The 13,912-nt window shown below is 38.2% G+C and overlaps 1 pseudogene; it reads right to left on the minus strand.

The window, feature by feature from the left end:
- Positions 1-353: 353 nt before the first annotated feature.
- Positions 354-1,303, minus strand: LOC119536913 (annotated as a pseudogene).
- Positions 1,304-13,912: the final 12,609 nt, after the last annotated feature.

Below are 13,912 nucleotides of genomic sequence, written 5' to 3' on the forward strand. Positions count from 1 at the left end.
TCATCTTTTCACTCTGGCATAAGAAATTTTTATAAATCCTCTTTCAAAAGAAAACTTCCTATCCAGGCCGCTGTCATAAAACTAGATATTCTAGAGTATTTCATGCAGTCTCTAGGTGTTTTTCTCCTGAAAGCCCTCACTGGTATTTGGATAGAGCATGGTTGGAGTTTCTTTGCCTTACTCCCCTCCCCCACCAAGATGGAAGAGGGGGTGATGCTATGGACCCCAGCCTGAGATACAAGGCAGTCCAGCTGCCCCCAACCCACCCTCTCCCACTTTCTCCACGCTGCTGATTGACGCCTGCTTCTTGGAACTTCCTAATTGCAAAAGGACTGCCCCGACGTGCTATAGGCTCAATTCTGGGCCTCTGGGAGCAGGGCAGGGCTGTGGATCTCTTCTTCCTCCCGAAAGTAGGAGGGCTTTCCCTGTGAGCTGAGCACCTGCCGGGCCTTCAGTGGATGTGAGGCCACCATATGGCTGATGCTCTAGTAGGAGTGACATTTCTTGGGCTGGGGTGGCAGCTTGCATTCCTTGGCATGATGGTCCAGACCTCCACAGTTGTAGCACCTGCCTCCATTTGATCTGCGCTTCTGCATGTTCTTCCCCTTTGGCCGCCTCTCAACTTCAAATACAGAACACCCCACCAGGTCCAGTGACACAGATAGATTCCAGGTCCTTGGCAGACTTCTTAAAGGTGTACTCCACTGCCTCACCCTCCTTCAGGCTCCAGAAGCCCTCGATGCGCAGCTTACTCTGATGCACAAAGATGTCCACTGGGGAGTCGAGTGTGACCGCGGTGCCAGCGGTCATGGACAAGAAGCTGAACCCCATGGGCACCTTGAACCACTTACAGATGCCAGCAGGGTGCAGCAGCTGCAGTTCCTCTTCCTCCTGGGCCGGGTTCTCCGGCACCTCCTCTGCCGCCTTGGCACAGCCACCTGCAAACTGCTGGTTGGACACGGAGCCCGTGGTCGTCACTTGAACCCGTGGCCCTGGGCCACTGGTCGGGTGGCTGCTGGCCCCAGAGAAGTCCAGATGCAAAGGGGTGACTCAGAGAAGAGGCAGCTACATCTTCCCCAGCACAATAGCGGTGGGAGGGCCCACCAATTCCATGTAATTTAATCTAAGGTATTATCAGAATATGATAAAATATAATACAGTAAAGCATAATACAATGCAATATAATAAAAATAACATAATATAAATAATATTTCTCATTTTAAACATTTCTTTGGTGGTTGTGTACATCCTGACTTTCCATTTGCCTCAAACTGGTAATTATTTTCAGGAATTTGTCAGGCATCTTCGAAAATTACTATTCACTTTTTGGCAAAAGGCTGTCCATTGCTTTGGAGAATTATTATTTTGGTTAGCTTGTAATTGATTGTTATTTATTTATGCTTTCATTTCCTATGCTTTTCATAACAACTTCATAAAAATATCAATAATCAAACAACATGCAGCTTGTGGAGCCTCATTCCCTTTTGGCTGGGATTCAATGTTTACATGTCATAATAAATAGTTCTGCCAAATTGTTACCAGCCTGCAAGGTATATTTTTAGATTCTTCATCCAGGGAGATTTTAGAACGAAGTCAAAGGACTTCTGAGCACATCAATCAGTGTTTTCTCACCAAACAATAGTGTGCACAAAGAGCAAAGAGAGCTGATCTTTTAGCTCTGGGCAACATGTGGTTATCACTAGTGTACAATCTGAAGCTTGAAGTCACCTTCAACTTATCACTGTCCCTCTGCCTGCTGTTGTAAAACCATAAATAAGATAATAAAGGGCCAGTGGGGCAGTAGTAAAAAGTATAGCCCTGGATAATAGAGGAAAACATACTGTTCTCTTTATGTTTGTTAATACGGCATGACAATTATTCTCAAACTGCCTGGAAACCATTGTGCTTTACTACTCAGGAGTGCATCTAATGCAAGGAAGGACACAGTTTCTTAGCTAATGCATGCAAGGCACTTCTCTCAATTCATAATATGCCAAATGCTCTGAGCATTCATGGGCTTTGGAAAGCCTTATAGAGATTTTCTTAGGTGGGCAAACAGAATAGCTGAATTTAACTCCATTTATTTGAAGTGCATCAAAAGATAGATTATTCTATTTGGACTTGGATAAGAAATTATGCTATAAAAACTAATTGCCCTATGAAATGATGCAAAACTAGGACTTTCATATAATAGAAGGAAACACAAATATTTATCAAAACAATATTCTATAATTAATATCATTTTATAATCATTTATAATTTACAAAGTCCATGTTAAATTCCTTCATTTAATCATGAAATTCTCATAATAACAGTGTGAGATAGATATTGTTGTAGTTCCCATTTTATAGGTAGACAAAGGAGATTTGGTGGGTCTAAGTAAATTGTCTAGGGTGACAGATATAAAAGTGGCATAGACAGGATTCATACCCTGGGGAATAGTGGTTAGACAATAGCATGCTTTATACTATATCCTGCTGCTTATTAAGTTAATAATAATAGCTAACAATTGAGAAATTATTAAATGCTAAAAACTGTGCCAAGCTCTCTACATCTATTACCTCATTAAACTTCACAATAATCCTCTTAGAAAAGCATAATTACTTTCATTTTAAATTAAAAAAACCTTTTTCTTATATATTATTAATGAACAAATATTCTAGAAATGACTTATTAGATCCTGGGCTATATTTCCCTTCTATGATGGCATATTAAGAAATCAATTATAGCATGTTTTATATTTTAAAAAATAAAATAATTACAGTTATTATATAATGCATAATAAGTTTTTTTTTTAATTAAATGGAAAGAAATAAGAACATGAAACTATTTGGATATAATTGTAAGTTTTTACACAGTGAATTATAGTCTTCAAATGAATATTTTTGGCCAAATAAATCATAGATTTAGATGCATTCTATCCTGGGGAAAAGAGATTCTTGCTATAGCTACCAAACAATATGTATTTTTCCTTATTAGTTGCCAAAGGCTGTTTCAGAAACTGTGAAAATCACAAGTTTGTAAAATTTTAAAAAATATTAATGTCCATGTTAGTAAGTGAAATGTGTTAAAATGTAATACAGAAATACCTTTTAACTTAATGATCTCAAATATATAAACATATAAAAATTAATTTGCTCCATATACAAAGGCACATGTTCAAAGATGTGAAAGATAAAGAAACAACCCAAATAGTTAAACACAAGGGTCTTTGCAATGGTCAGTGTTCCAGTTTGCTAATGCTGCCAGAATGCAAAACACCAGAAATGGACTGGCTTTTATAAAAGGGGGTTTATTTGGTTACACAGTTACAGTCTTTTTTTAAAAAAAAATCATTTTATTGAGATATATTCACATACCACGTAGTCATACAAAACAAATCGTACATTCGATTGTTCACAGTACCATTACATAGTTGTACATTCATCACCTAAATCTATCCCTGACACCTTCATTACCACACACACAAAAATAACAAGAATAATAATTAAAGTGAAAAAGAGCAATTAAAGTAAAAAAGAACACTGGGTGCCTTTGTCTGTTTGTTTGTTTGTTTGTTTCCTTCCCCTATTTTTCTACTCATCCATCCATAAACTAGACAAAGGGGAGTGTGGTCCTTATGGCTTTCCCAATCCCATTGTCACCACTCATAAGCTACATATTTATACAATCGTCTTCAAGATTCATGGGTTCTGGGTTGTAGTTTGATAGTTTCAGATATCTACCACCAGCTACCCCAATTCATTAGAACCTAAAAAGGGTTGTCTATGTTGTGCATAAGAGTGTCCACCAGGGTGACCTCTCAGCTCCTTTTGGAATCTCTCTGCCACTGAAGTTTATTTCATTTCCATTCACATCCCGCTTTTGGTCAAGAAAATGTTCTCCATCCCACGATGCTGGGTCTACATTCCTCCCCAGGAGTCATATTCCACATTGCCAGGGAGATTCACTCCCCTGGGTGTCTGATCCCACGTAGCGGGGAGGGCAGTGATTTCACCTTTCAAGTTGGCTTAGCTAGAGAGAGAGGGCCACATCTGAGCATCAAAGAGGCATTCAGGAGGAGGTTCTTAGGCACAATTATAGGGAGGCCTAGCCTCTCCTTTGCAGCAACAGTCTTCCCAAGGGCACATGCTGTGGTAGAGGGCTCAACCCATCAAACCACCCGTCCCCTATGTCTGTGGGCATGTTAGCAACCATCACGGTGGTGCAGGCCAATACCCCTGCATTCTCCACCAGCTTCTCAAGGGGGCTCTGCTTATTTTTTTCCTTGTTTTTTCTTTTTTTTTTAATTGTTTTTTTTTTTAAATCAACTGTATGAAAAAAAAATTAAAAAAAAATTAAAAAAAAAACGTACAATAAAAGAACATTTCAAAGAGACCATAACAAGGGAGTAAGAAAAAGACAACTAACCTAAGATAACTGCTTTACTTCCAACATGTTCCTACTCTACCCCAAGAAAGTAACATAATATAGCAACATTTCTGTGAACTTGTTCCTACTATACCCATCAGAAATTAATAGACCATAGTCATTCCTGGGCATTTCCAGAACGTTAAATTTACCCATGATAGCTTATCTGTTCTTATTGGATTATTGTTCCCCCTTCCTTAATTGCTCTCTATCACTAGTTCCCCTACATTCTACATTATAAACCATTTGTTTTACATTTTTCAAAGTTCACATTAGTGGTAGCATATAATATTTGTCTTTTTGTGCCTGGCTTATTTCGCTCAGCATTATGTCTTCAAGGTTCATCCATGTTGTCATATGTTTCGTGACATCATTCCTTCTTACTGCTGTGTAGTATTCCATCATGTGTATATACCACATTTTATTTATCCACTCATCTGTTGAAGGACATTTGGGTTGTTTCCATCTCTTGGCAATTGGGAATAATTCTGCTATGAACATTGGCGTGAAGACATCTGTTCATGTCACTGCTTTCTGATCTTCCGGGTATATACTGAGAAGTGCAATCGCTGGATTGAACAGTAACTCTATATCTAGTTTTCTAAGGAACTGCTGGACTGACTTCCAGAGTGGCTGAACCATTATACAGTTACACCAACAATGAATAAGATTTCCAATTTCTCCACATCCCCTCCAGCATTTGTAGTTTCCTGTTTGTTTAATGGCAGCCATTCTAATTGGTGTGACAGTTACAGTCTTAAGGTTATAAAGTGTCCAAGGTAATGCATCGACAATTGGGTACCCTCGCTGGAGGATGGCCAATGGGCATTCGGAAAACCTTTGTTAGCTGGGAAGGCACATGGCTGGCACCTGCTTGCTCCCAGGTTGCGTTTCAAAATGGCATTCTCCAAAGTCTGCATTAGCTTCCAACAGCCATCTTCAAAATGTCTGTCTCAGCTACAGTTCCTCTCTCAGCTTCTGTGCATTCTTCAAAGTGTCCCTCTTGGTTGTAGCAAGCTTGCTCCTTCTGTCTGAGCTGATGTAGTGCTCTCGTAAACTAATCAAGGCCCACACTGAATGGGTGGAGCCACTCCTCCATGGAAATTATCTACACAGTTATCACCTACAGTTGGGAGGGGCGCATCTCCATGGAAACAACCTAATCCAAACTTCCAACCTAATCCACACTAATACATCTGACCCCGCAAAATTGCATTAAAGAATATGGCTTTTTCTTGGGGATATAATATACACAAACCAGCACAGCCAGTTTATGTGTCAACTTGTTTAGGCCATGGGAATCAAACACTAATCTAGGTACTGCTCTTAATGTATTTTGTAGATGTGATTAAAAACTGTAATTAGCTGACTTTAAGCATGGAAGACTGTCCTAGATAAGCTGTGTGGGCAGGATTCAATGAGCTAAGTGATTTTAAGAGCAGAACTGAGAGTCCTCTAGGAAAAAGAAATTCTGCTCCTGGACAGCAGCTTTAGCTCCAGCCTAGGAGTTCCAACCTGCCTTTCCTGATAGCCTATCCTACCATTTTGGACCAGCCCCCACAATTGTATAAGCCAATTCCTTGCAACAAATCTATTAATATAAATCTTCTATTCATTCTTTTTCTCTGGTTGAACATTAATGATACTGACTTGTTAAGAAAGTAACAGAATTGTCATGCAATGTAATCCTTTTCAGCTGATAAAATGTTAAAGAAAAATATTTGTAATTATGAGGTATATTTCATATAATGCTAAGGGAAAAGCAGTCTATAAAACACTGAGTAATTTCTTACCATCTCTCTATATATATTAATATACATAATTTCATAAATAAGTACAATAAGCAAAAATATTAAGAGGTAAATTAACATTTGTGCTTATGATTGTTATTTTTTTGTTTGGTTTCATTTTAATTTTGCTTAATTATCTTCTTTTTTATCTGCAGTACTGTATTTTTTAGATGTCAGTATAAAACTGCTTACTACCATTTTTTAATTATAAGGAAAAATATATTTAAACTTTTTTTTTTAAAAAAGCTCTGGGTGATGCTAATGAACCCAACGTTTAACAACCATTACCATGTTTTTGATAAATTTAGAGACATGATTCAATTGCAGCAAAATCATTGCAAATACCAGCCTCCAAAGCCCTGGTTCTGCAGAAGTTTTTCATTGCTGGGTTTTGAGTAATAACAGCAGCAACACCCCCCACCTTTCAATTTGCACTGGATTCTCTCAACATCCTTATGATACAGCCAGGTCTGTCAAATGGTGATAAAGGAATATTAACAATCCCATTTTAAACTCGGGAACACTAAGGCTCTCTGGTGTGAGCTACTTGTTCAGGGCCTCCTGGTACCACCAGAGTCTGGGAGTGAACTTAATTCTAGGTTGTCCCTAGCTGGTTCCCCCACACTCTCTGAAAACCCATCCTGTTTGTCACTATGCAAATCTCTAATCAAAACTTACTTTTGGAGGAAGGAGCCTTTTGGGAGATCAGCTTTTAAATGTATATGGGAAAAAATTTACAGCTTTATGAGGTATAATTTACATACCAAAATACTCATTCTTTTAAAATACATTTTCTAATTTTTATTTTAACTTATTCTGAAAGCAATGAATGTTTATAAGGAAAAATTTACTCAATATATATAAACATATACAAACACATATATCATAAGCATTTGTATGTGTGTTTCTACATAATAGAGGTAGGTAGGTAGGTAGATAGATAGATAGATAGATAGATAGACAGACAGGTAGATAGGTAGATGATAGATAGATAATTCCTACTTTCAGACAAGGTTTTTTGGAGAATATAAATAGGAGGGTGGCATGATGTAATTTGCCTTATTATACAAACTTCCTTCCTTCCTTCCTTCCTTTCCTCTTTCCATAATTTTGAAATGGGAAGAATTTGGCCCTAAGTCAAATGCAGATTGCTATGCTATTTACATATTTGTTGCTTTGGTTACCAGTATTGATTGCTGTTACTATAGGAACCAGGGACTTCAGTTTCCTCTAGTGACCTTCCTTTTGTCTTGCTTCTTGGCTTTGGAACTTCTCTTTGTGTTGCTTCTCAGGGAGAGTCTGTATCTTGCAAATCTAGCAGGTGAAAACCACTGTTAGAATGGTGGTAGGATGTAGAGGAGAGGGGGAATTCTCTAATATCTGATTATGTCCCAAAGGTGCACGGTGGGCTTTTGTCTCATGGGTGTGACCTTCATAAATATTTCTGTGCCTCCTCCAGGAGTAGAACTTTACACCCCTCTCCACTCTATATTCCTTTCACCCAGCTGCAGTGAGTATCCATCAGTGCCCTAGTCTATGACCTTGAAATCCTCTGCCCTGCAGATTAACAGTTTTTTGCTGTGTGTGGTTTTTTTGTTTGTTTGTTTGTTTGTTTTTCTTTTGTCCTGAAGTAAGCAGGGTACATGGGGCTGAGCGGTTTCCTTTTCCCACCTGTAATAGGTATTGCACCAATACCCTCTGGTAATATCCTTACCCCTGCAGGAAAAGTATTTTGCTTTGTACATGAGATATATCTGGCAGGATTTCAAGTGGCTGCTGTTTCCCTTTTCTACATAGGGTACTTTCTCCAGATTCTCTCCATCTTACCTGTAAGACAATTGTTGGAGTTCCTGCAAATAGATGGTAACCTCCCTAAGTCTGTGGTTCCTAGGAGCTTCATATTCTCATGCCAAGGCATACTCAGTCTCCAGCAGTTCTTCAAAATTTCTAGTTTAATATTCCTACTGATTTATTTGGCATCGGAATCTTTCATTTCATGTAAGTAAATGTTCGTTTCTTGTGTCTCCTTATAGGCACCTGTTTTTCAGAATATAAAATGGTATCTACCCTGTTGTGGAAGGCAGAATTTTAAGATGGACTTCAAGATTCTTGGTCCCCTGGAGTACACACCCTATATAATCTCTGGGACTATGAATATAGGAGTTCTTCCTGCGATGTGGTGATGTTATACTACCAGGTGCTTTTAAGAAAGGGAGATTATTTGGGTTGCCCTGATTTAATCACTTCAGGTCTTTAAGTACGTATCTAGAAATCAGAGGCAGAGAAGTCAGAGTGTGAGAGAAATTAGAGGCAGACAAGTCAGAGTGTGAGTAGAATTCAATGAGAGAAAGTTTCTCTGTGATTGGGTTTGAAGGTAGGGGAGGCCAAGTGGCAAGGAATATGTATGACATCTAGGAGCTGAGAAAAGCCACTGGCCTACAGCCAGCAGGAGATGGGAGTTTAGTCCTGTAGCCTAAAGATTCTGAATTCTTCCAACAACCTGAATAAGCTTGTAAAAGGATTTTTCCGCAGAACTTCCAGATAAGACTTCAGTCAATTCCTTGATTTTAGTCTTGTGATCTTCTGAGCAGATAACTTCACCACACCTATAGTCTCAGACCTAAGGAACTGTGAACAAATAAATAGGTACTTTTCTGAGATGCTAAACTTGTGGTAATTTGTTGCACAGTGGAAGAAATTAGTACACCTATCTATTCTGTTTTCTTACAGTTTTATGAAAAGTCAATAATTTTCTCCCTGTCTAGCTTGTTTTTTTGTTTTAAGGAAGTGAACTTATTTTTCATCTCTATGTATGTACAAACTGAAATCATAAGTCCTCTATTTCTTTTATATGTCTTCATATGTTGTCTAAAATCTGTTCATATTTTCTTTTAAGCCTTGAGCATATGAACATAATTATAATAGCCTTATATAACATCCTTGCCTACTAATTTCATCTGTTTTATTTTATGTCTGTTTCTATTTCCTGAATTTTTACCTTGTTATAGGTTACATTTTTCTGCTTCTTCGTATGTCTAATAATTTTTATTTGATATCTAAAATTTATAATTTTATATTTCTGTGCACTGAATTGTAATGTGTTCTTTAAAAGACTGTTAGACTTTTTCAAGCAGGCAGTTATTTAAAAATAAGAAAGATTGTTTCAAGACTTTAAAAAAAATGTTTAACTCTTTAAAGGAATGTGTAGTGTGGCATTTATTCTGATGCTAATTTGCCCCATTTATAAAGAGTTTCTCTTCTGTAGTCTCAACCAATTGGCCTCTATTAAACTGATGTATTCCCCCTTTGGCTACAGGAAAATAGAATGGTTTTCAGCCCTGAATGAACTATGGGAATATTTTATCTTACAATTACCCAGAAATTTTTCTTTCCTAACAGTTCTTCTTTGACCATCTGTGGGCTTTCATCCTACAAAGATGCAGATTGATATTCATTCAAAGACTCAGGGGTTCTATGGGTTTTATATGGTAGCTCTCTTTGCCCTCATGCTCTGTCCTAAAAATTCTAGCCATGTTGGTCTCTATAATTTCTCGGCTCTGTCTTCTGAAAATTGGAAAAATTGCTAAAGTATGTTTGCTTTCCCTCTCCTTAAGGCGTGTTCTGAGCCCTGGTGTGATGTTAGATTTAATGGAATAGCCTGACTATACCTTAAACTAGAAACCAGGAACAAGCAGTTACAGCTGCTTATCAAGTAAGGAAATCTCAGTGGCTGGAGCACACCCCATTCCCAGGATTGTATAAAAATCCCACTCTTGTGCAGCAGACTTGTCTGTTATCTCAGACATGAGGCAGGGTGTGATGGTTAGGTTCATGTATCAACTTGGCTGGGTAACGGTTCCCAGTTGTCTGGTCAAGCAAACACAGGCTTAATTGTTACTGCGAGGACATTTCGTGGACTTAAATCATCAGTGAATTGATTCCATCCATGGCTGATTACATACATCTACAATCAACTGAGGAGATTGCATTCAGCAATGAAAGACATTTCACCCAGTCAGATAAAGGTTTTAAAATGAGAAGTGATGACTTCAGCAGTCAGAGGAGAGAACTTTCATCTCTATTTCAACAGCTGGCCTCTCCTGGGGAATTTATCAAAAACCTTCATTGGAGTTGCCAGCTTGCAGCCTGCCCTATGGAATTTGGACTTCTGCATCCCCACAGTCGCATGAGATACTTTTATTTTGCAGTTTTATTGAGATATATTCATGCACCATACAAACCATCCAAAGTATACAATCATTGGCTCACAGTATCATCACAAGTCTGCTGCCCAAGAGTGGGATTTTTATACAGTCCTGGGGGTGAAGGGTGTTCCAGCCACTGAGATTTCCTGACAACCCCATGATCCGTTTTAGAATATTTTCATTACACCAGAAAAGAAATAAAAAATAAAAAAGAAAATCATTGCTCAGTATGTACGGAATATTTAACTAGGTTGAACTTAAACATTTGGAAGTGGACAGAAGTGATGGTAGCATATTATTGTGAGAATACTTAACAGTGCTGAATGGTGTGTGAATGTGGTAGAAAGGGGAAGTTTAGAGTCATGCATGTCACCAGAAGGAAAGCTGGAGGTTAAAGCATGAGACACTTTTATAAAATCTCATAATAATTACAGATATCTCCTGTTGGTTCTATTTCCCTAAAGAATCCTGACTAATATGCCTTGCTACCGGGAGTGGCTCTTGACAAACAGTATCTTAAAAATGGGTTTTTGCAATTGGTTCTCTACTCTGATTAGATTCAAAGGAATTAATGACTCTATTCCCAATAATTAAGATGGCAGTGAGAGCCCGTGGCAGCATGAATTGGCAATAGAGATATGCAAAACATCACCATTGGATACTGCTACTCATATGCTTACAAGAGGCAAAGTTCTGGGTGAGAGTGCTTTTGATATCTTAATAGAGTTTTGTGGAGTTAAAAGGTATAATGGTATTGGCTGGTTGTTCCTAAATATGCTAGCTACAATTATAAAAGAAAGTGATGCGCTGAAAGCTTCAAATCTTCAACTTAAATGCCACATGAAAGAAGTAAAAGTTTCTATGTTGTGCCCTGAAAGAAAATCTTATTTCTTATAGCTGCCGACTTGAGACCTCGGAAAACCAGACCCAGAGTCTCATTTGCGAGTGGCAAAGTTACAGCAGAAACTAAATTCCCAGCCTCACAGGTTGTCTGTTGTTAAAGTGAGAGCATTGATTGGAAAGGAAAGCATTGATTGGAATGGAGACATATGATTTGATAATAAGAGCAGTCTGCACTTTGAAGCCTTAGATTCTGCTGAGTCTTTGATAGATAAACCTGTAACAGTCTGCCCCGAGGAAACAGTTGCCCACCCTCCAGCCTGCCTTGATGAAACAGCTTCCCCACCTCCAGTCTGTTCTGAGGAATCTGCCACCCAACCTTCACCTGAAAAGATTAATCCTACAGTGTCTGATAAACCTGTAATGACCTCTTCTGAGGGAACAGCCCTCACTCCTCTGTCTGGAGAGATTAACCACATTTCATCAGATGAAACTGTTTTGGAATGCCCTGAGGTAATTAGCTTGAGAGACACTTCTAATTCTGTCATGACCTACCCCCAGTACCCCTCTTTTCTTCTAGACTTGTAACTAAAGTGCCAACAGACCCCAGAAGGTGATGTATAGCATGTGGCCCACGAGGAGGTATGCTATACTCCAGAAGAACTGCATGAGCTTTCCAATTTATATAAACAGAAATCAGGAACTATGCATGAGAATGGATGTTAAGGGTGTGGGATAATGGTGGAAGGAATACAAACTTGGATCAGGCTGAATTTACTGATATGGGCCCACTAAGCAGAGATTCTAGATTCAGTGTTGTAGCTCAAGGGCTTAAAAGGGCATTAACTGTTTGTTAGGGTGGTTGGCTGAAATATGCATCAAAAGGTGATTGACATTACCTGAGGTTGAAATGCCAGAAAAATGCCAGAACTGCCATGGTATAATGTAGATGAGGGAATCCAAAGACTTAGAGAGATTGGAATGTCAGAATGGATTTACCATTTAAGACCTGCTCACTCACCCCAGGAATCTCCAGAAGACACACTTTTCGCCAGGACTGTGAGGAATAAATTTGTGAGACTAACTTCATCATCTCTGAAGAGCTCTGTAGCCACCCTTCTCTGTAGGTCAGATATTACTGTGGGAACTTCTCTCACTGGACTGGAATCCTTAAACACAATGGGGATTTATTAACTTACAATTTACAGTTCTTAGGCTGTGAAAATGTCCAACTCAAGGCATCAATAGGATGATACCTGGACACTGAAGACAGGCTGCTGACATCCAGGACACCTCTGTCCCATGGGAAGTCACATGGCTGGCATCTGCTTGTCCCTTGCTCCCAAGTTTTGCTGCTTTCAGATTTTGGCTTCAGTGGCTTTCTTTCTGAGTGTCTGTGGTTCCTCTCTTAGCTTCTCCAGGGCTTTTCTCTTTGAGCTTCTCTTAATTTCACCTCTTAGCTTCTGTGTTTAAAGCCACTATCCACCAACACTGGGTAGAACATTTGGCCTCCCTGGGAGACAGGCCATGATGCAATCTCTTCCCCTGCTCTTTTGGACCCTTTGTGCTGTATAAGTAATAATACAAACATTTGCTGAAAGTTTCTGTTGTATCCGAGACTTGATCCCATACTACAGTGTTATAAAACTATTAGAAGAAAACATAGGGAAAAATCCTCAAATCTTAGAATATAGCAATGGTTTCTTAGATATGACACCTTTAAAAGTGCAAGCAACCAACAAAATACTAGATGAACAGGACATCATCAAAATTGTAAAAAATATTATGCATCAAAGGGTATATAAAGAAAGTGACAGGACAACTCACAGAATGAAAGAAAATATTTGCAAATCATATATCTGATAAGGGTCTTCTACCCAGAAAATATAAAATAAAATCATTTCCAAATCAATTATAATAAGACAAATATTTCAATTAAAAATAGCAAAGGATGTTAGTCATTTCTTGAAGGAAGCTATACAAATGGCCAACAAACATATGAAAAAATGCTCAGCATCATTAGTCATTAGGGAAATGCAAATCAAAATCACAATGAGTTGTAACTTCATATAATCCACTAGAATGGCTATAACTAAATCAAAGAAACAAATAAAATCAGGAAATGAAGACTGTTGGCAGGGATATAGAGAAATTGAAACTTCAAATTTCATTCATTACTTTGGAAAAAAGTCTAATAGCTCCTCAAAATGTTAAATATAGTATTAGAATATGACCCCACAATTATACTTCAAGATATATAACACAAATAATCAAAAAGAGTGGTTCTAAAAAAATGTATACGCAAATATTCATAGCACCACTATTCACAGTAGCCAAAATGTGAAAGCAACCTGAATGTCTATCAATGGATGAATGGATAACCAAAATGTGACATAATCATACAATGGGTGTTATTTTGTCATACAAAGGAATGAATTAATGATACATGCTACAATATGGATGAAAATGAAAATGTTATAAGAAATGAAAGAAGCCAGTCACAAAAGACTTCATATTGTATGATTCCATTTGTATTAAATATCCAGAATAGGTAAATCAATAGAAACAGAAAGTTGATTAGTGGTTACTTAGGGCTGGAGGCAGGATAATAGGTGGTGACAAAAAAATGGTATGGGGTTTCTCTTTGTAGTGAAAAATATGTCTAAA

This window comes from Choloepus didactylus, chromosome 6 (assembly GCF_015220235.1).
Source record: "Choloepus didactylus isolate mChoDid1 chromosome 6, mChoDid1.pri, whole genome shotgun sequence".
In the NCBI taxonomy this organism is placed as follows: domain Eukaryota; kingdom Metazoa; phylum Chordata; class Mammalia; order Pilosa; family Megalonychidae; genus Choloepus; species Choloepus didactylus.